A 6278-nucleotide genomic window follows, 5' to 3' on the forward strand; every position below is an offset into this window, starting at 1 on the left:
TTCGATGTGGCTGGAACCAGGCCACGTCATCTTCATAAGTTTTCTCTCCTCATACCTACTCTTTAATTGATTTCCTGAAATCTTGATACTAACTTTGAGAGGGACGGGACCAGCTGAGGGACCTCATCTTGATGGACCACCCGACACCTTTATCGAGGGATTCGTCCATGAGGACGGCGAATCACGCCGAGGGCGAGCGGCTGAGAAAAGCAAAGGAGGACAAGAGGAAGAAGAAGCAGCGAAAGCTACAGGAATGGGAATGGGGGGAGGACACCGACAGCGATGATGATGATGATGATGACAACGACGCTGAGGTAGCCGACGATGTTGAGTGGGACATCTTGGAGAATGAGGATGCGCTGATAGGTATCGGTTCGTCCTTGTAGGAGTTGGAACTCTTCCCATTCCATGGAGGGGAGGGTACGTCTGGGGAGCTGGCGGAGGCAGGACGTACCATCGGCCTCCTTCAGGAGTCAATAGAGATGAGTGGCTCTATTGCTGCACCTTAGGTGCCAGCAGAGGCGGGTGGCTCTGCCGTCGTGCCCCAAGATCCAAGGGGCTCGAAAAGGCCATGCCCTGATGAGGTGGAGCAAAGGTCGAGGGGTTCGCCCCCCAAACGTATCTACCGCCTGACGGCGCGGAGGTGAGTTATTAGCTCCTATATTTTCCCCTGTTTTGGTCAGATTTCATCATGACTTATGCTTTTTGTCTCTTGCAGCGTCGAGAGGCAGTGTAATCCTTTGGCGCTAGCACCAAGGAAGAGTGTTGCCCTTCAAGCAAGGCGGTAGCAGTCGGCTGGCGTCGCGCCCATTTTGGGCGGGAGCGATGCCAGTGTGACCGCGTCACCGGCCGGTCAAGCGGCGCTCATGGTGGTACTCGTGCCCTTGGTGGGACTGGTGGACGTGGGGGCTCAAGGGACACCTTCAGAGGATGTGGAACATCCGGCGATAGTGGTGATATCGATGTCGACGATGGGGCGGATGAGGCTGCCAACCACGCTCATGGCACCGATCATGGTGGGCACGACGCCGCCGGCTAGGACCCCATCGACACAGGCGGAGGTGGCGGCATCTGTGATAGGTGGATCATAGCCAAGCGCTATCGTGGCGGCGCCTGAGGAACTAGCGTGACCCGCGCCATTGGCGGTCTAGGCGACGACGTCTGGCGTGGGTCAGACAGAGGGGGATGCGGCCGAGGGGTCCCCAGAGGTCATGGTGCTAGGAGAGGAGTCAGCGTCCGTACCACTGACCCATTTCATCACCGGAGGGAGTGTCCCGGTGGGGACGTCACGGCGAGAAGGGGCGGTGATCAGAGCCAGTGGGGAGCCATCCCTAGCCCTGACATCGGTGGGTAGCGACTCGCCTGTGCGGGGTGAGCCCCTGCTTCGGTCGGTGAGTCCGGAGGATTCAACATCGACGCTCTTCACTCTCAATGACGCCACAGAGAGTATAGAGCGGGAGATCCTCGATGTCGGGGTCACGCCTTAGAGCACGCCCGAGGTGCCTTACACGACGTTGTCATTCCCTCTGGCCGGTTATTCACTTGACCCTACTTCTCGTCTTTTTCTTTCTCTATATATTTTTTGTACTCTGACCATCGTCTCCTTTTAGTCCCTTATCGCTCACAGCCGGGAGAAGTCTTGGTTCCTTCACGAGTAGAAGGAAACCTATAACCGCCTCGTCAAGGAGGCACAGCTGCACAGGGAGGTGACCACTTAGCTTGTTGCCACCCAGCAGAGGGTGGACGAGCTGACTCCCCTCATCCAGGAGGCGGACAGTCTTTGGTCGTCGGTGGCCAAGGCCCATTAGCATGCTGACGAGGCCGAGAGGGCGTTCGAGGCCCTATCGGCGAGATCATGGTGGGACGATGATGAAGCCACCAAGGTTAGGAAGGAGCAGGATGAGCTGCTCTAGAAGGATGCCAAGACCCGCCAGCGGATCCTCGACCTTCTAGCCAAGGTAAAGAAGGAAAGGGAGCTAAAGCTAGGGGTCAGGGAGAAGCTCACGACCCTGGAGAAAAGGACGAGTCTGGACACCGCAGTGGTCGCCCGGCTGCGCAAGGAGCGGGATGAGCTGCTCCAAACCGTGAAGAGGCTCCACTTGGAGCATGGCATGGCTCACGAGGAGGGCGACTAGGCCCTTCGAGAGCGTGATCAGGCCTGCCAAGAGCGTGACGCTGCACAGCAGAAGGTCAGCTCCCTCCAAGCCAAGCTCAGAAATGCGATGGCCCAGAAGCTGGAGGTCGAGAGCGTCGTTGCTGGGCTAGCCATGGACCTTGCCAAGGAGAGGAGGAATCTTTAGGTGGCGAGCGATGAGCTCGGTATCCTGAGCACCACCCTTAGAGTGGTCTATGATGACCTTGAGGTGGTGCGGTCGGAGGGGATCAGCTCGCTCATGGCCCATGCTGTCAAGATCACAGCTAAGGTGCGCCAGCTCAAAATGAATGCCCTTCACACCGAGATTAATCAATCCTTCATGATTGCTCATTATCATTATGGGGACAACATTAACCTGGAGGTGATGAGCCATGGCTTCGCGCCAGGTGATGAAGCCCACGAGCTGGAGGAGATGGAAGTGGTGGTGGCTCCCCTTTCACAGGACCTGGTGGATAGGGTAGAAGACACAGTTCTCCCTCGGAGGGGCTAGTTAGTCAGATAGGTCGGATGATCATTATTGTAATTAGCGGACAAGTGCCAACCCTTGTGTATCATTTAAACAAACTCGTCATTTTGTTTTGAACGAATTTGTTTTTCCTCCCTTTTTATGTGTGAAAAGAGGTTCATGTGTTCTGACCTTTTCCATTTGTTAAGACCATAGGGCCCAAGGTGTAGGAGGAAAACTCTGATCACACTAGTAAGCAAGAGTGTCGTAGCTGCTTGGGCGTAGGTTTCTTGCAGTCCGACCAGCCTTGCTTAGTTGTTCATTTCCGCAGAACTTACCACTAGGTTTAACGTGAGGAAGAGGTCGAGCATGGTGACTATTTTAGAAAGGGTGTATTTATACCCTTATCAGTCCCTAAATGAGACCCGACCCTATGCCATTGTTGGGGTTGGGTGTCCCTAAAGATCGAGGAGAGGATAGCGAAACTAGTAGGAGAAAGCGTCTCTTCCTTTCATCCGTACCCCCTCCCTAGGATCTAAGCCATCGTTCTGCAACCGCGTGTTCGGTCTCCTTGCGAGTCCAACTTTCCTTGAGCCCCTGCGTGTAGCAGGGGTCTGGTCGAGGGTTGGCTAATCTTTGTGGTCATCGCCCCATCCACGGTTTCTGCAACCGGAGGGGTTGAGCTAACGTCACTTGCCTCAATGGCTCGAGTGATGCGCTCGGTGAGCTCACTAACGGACATGTTCGAGTGAAATTCGGGTCCATCGTTTGCGACGGGGTCAGCATAGCCCTCATGTGGTATTCCACTGCTCCTTAACTTGCCTCCTGGCAGATACCTGTGTCGCTTCGGAGAGCATCTCAAGTGGCCTGTTGACCTCTCCTTAATAGAGATTCTATGGGCCTAGCTCAATGTTAGGATCAAACGAGAAGGTCGAGATGACCCTGTCTGCCTCTAAGTGGGTCAGCCAAAGGCCGCTAGGGCTCATCTGTGTTTTCCCCCTAGCTCTATTCGACGCGAGGTGGCCTCGGGCCCTTCATGAGCTGGCTTCAAACCCCGGTCTCTCGATTTTGGGTCAGGCGGCTTGAGCCCCCGAGTCCCGTGGGGGTTGGTAGGGGTCGGCCATATTTCATGCATCACCCCATCCTTAGTTTTCGCAACTGAAGGGGCTGAGCTAACGACACTTGCCTCGATGGCTTGAGTGTCACGCTTGGTGAGCTCACTAACGGGCACGTTCGAGTGGAATCCGGGTCCACCATTCGCTGACAGGGTCAACATAGCCCTCATGTGGCATTCCACTGCTCCTTAACCCACCTCCTGATAGATGCCCGAGCCGTTCGATTGACTTAGGTGGCATACTGGCCTCTCCTCGATGAAAATTCTGTGGGCTTGGCTCAAGGTTAGGATCAAACAAGAAAGGTCTAGATGTCCCTATCTGCTTCTGAGCGGGGCCAGGCAAGGCCGCTGGGGCTCATCTAAGTTTTTCTCCCCTAGCTCTGTTTGACGCGAGGGGGCCTTGAGCCCTTCATGGGCTGGCCTTCAAACCTCGATCGGTTGCCGCTCATGTCGAATGAGACGACTACCACTTCGTGACGTGACGCGAAGCGTTGTGATACAATAATTGCATATCCAATGCTTGGATGTATGAGATGAATGTAAGAACGAATATATGAATGAATGTATGAATGCATATTCAATACTTGGATGTATGAGATGAATGTATGAATGAATGTATGAATGGATGTCTGAATGCACGCATGAGAATGGATGAATGAATACTCATGTACTTAAAAAGTAAAGTGGGGGTTGGTAAAGTTACCTCGATGGCTCGAGTGATAGGTTCGGAGAGCTTTTACCAGATATGTCTGTGTGGGGTCTAGGTCCATCGTTCATAATGGAGTTGGTGTGACCTACATGGGACATTCCGTTGCTCTCTACCCGTCTCTCGGCTGCGACCTGAGCCCTTCGACTGGCTCAGGCGACCTGTCGGCCTCTCTTCGATGGAGATTCCATAGGTGGGCCCCTTTGAACCCTTCCTGAGAAGGCGGAGGCTAAAGCTTGGGGTACGGGGAATGAACTTCAATCATACTGGTGAGCAAAAAATGTTGTAGCCGCTGGGGCATAGGTTTCTTGCAGTCTGACCAGTTTGACCCAGTGTTTGTTTCTGCACACCTTGCTTCTAGTTTTTAGCGTGAGAAAGGGGTCAGGCATCGAGGATGTCTACCGAATAGACACCCTTGCTAGCCCCCGAGCGTGTCCTAACCCCTTGCCGTTGCTAGGGTCGGGGGCTCGATAGAGAAATTGATAAGAGAAAATGTGCATAAATAAAGGGTGACCTGCTAGCGTAGGACCTATCTTGATGGCATGAGTGATGGGTTCAGGGAGCTCTTACTAGACATGTTTGAGTGAAGTCTAGGGTCCGTCGTTCGTGATGGGGTCGGCATAACCCGCGTGGGGCATCCTGCTACTCCCTACCCATCTCTCGATAGCGGCCATGCCATCCGATCGACTTGTGTTACCTGCTGGGATAGGACTTACCTGCTGAGACAGGGGATAAGAACATCCCGCCCAAAGACTTGGTTAGGAAGATAAGTTAGGCGATGAACTTGTAATAAATGGATAAGCTCTTAGATTTCGTTGTGGCCAAACAGTTTTTAGCCCTTCTCCCCCTTTCATATGAAAAGGTTAGCACGTTCTGAACCTTTCCATCGTCAAGGCCATAAATCTCAGGGTGCAGGTGAGCAAACTCTGATCACGCTGGTGAGCAAAGGCACCATAGCCGCTGAGGCGTAGGTTTCTCGCAGTCTGACCAGTTTTACTCAGAGTTTGTTATTGTAACCCTAGCTTCTAGGTCTCAACATGAGAGGGGGTTGGGCATGGAGAAAAGTTTGCTAGGCAGATAGACTCTTAAACACGTACCGACTCTTTCCGTGGCTAAGGCCAAAAAGCCTAGGGTGCGGAAAAAACTCTGATCACGCTGGTGAGCAAAGGCATCGTAGCCGTCGAGACATAGGTTTCTCATAGTCCGACCAGTTTTACTCAATGTTTGTTTCCACAAACTTCGCTTCTGGGTCTTAATCGTGAGAAGGGGTTGGACGCAGAGACTGTCTATGGGATAGATACACTCTTATTAGCCCCCTAGTGAGGCCTGACCCCCCACCATTGCTGGGGTCGGGCATCACCTAAAGATTGGGGTGTTGATAACGAAACTGATAAAAGAAAGTGTGCGTTTATTAAGGGTAAAAGTGACGTAGCTGCTCGATATTCTAGGCATTGGCGAAGACCTCACCATTGATGGTCTTAAGCTTGTAGGCGCCTGGCCAGAGCACCTTCGTGACGACATGCGGTCCCTCCTATGGTGGAGAGAACTTGTGGTGGTTCTTGTTGCTCTGGATGAAGCGGAGCAGCAGGTCCCCGACGTTGAAGACCCGACCTTGCACTCGACGGTCGTGGTACCAGCACAACACTTGCTGGTACTTGGCCAAGCGGAGGAGGAGGACGTCATGCGCTTCATCTAGCTGGTCTCCTTCATGTGCTCTCTCTTGTTGAAGCCCTTGCACAAGAACCGCTTTAAGAGGCCGCAGTCCTTATATAGGTGCTCGACGGGGAAAGCATGGTTCGAGCATGGCCCTTCGAGCAGCCTCTCGAAGTGGTTCGAGGTACACCCGACGGGCTTTCGG

Source organism: Miscanthus floridulus, chromosome 12, assembly GCF_019320115.1.
Source record: "Miscanthus floridulus cultivar M001 chromosome 12, ASM1932011v1, whole genome shotgun sequence".
Taxonomy (NCBI): domain Eukaryota; kingdom Viridiplantae; phylum Streptophyta; class Magnoliopsida; order Poales; family Poaceae; genus Miscanthus; species Miscanthus floridulus.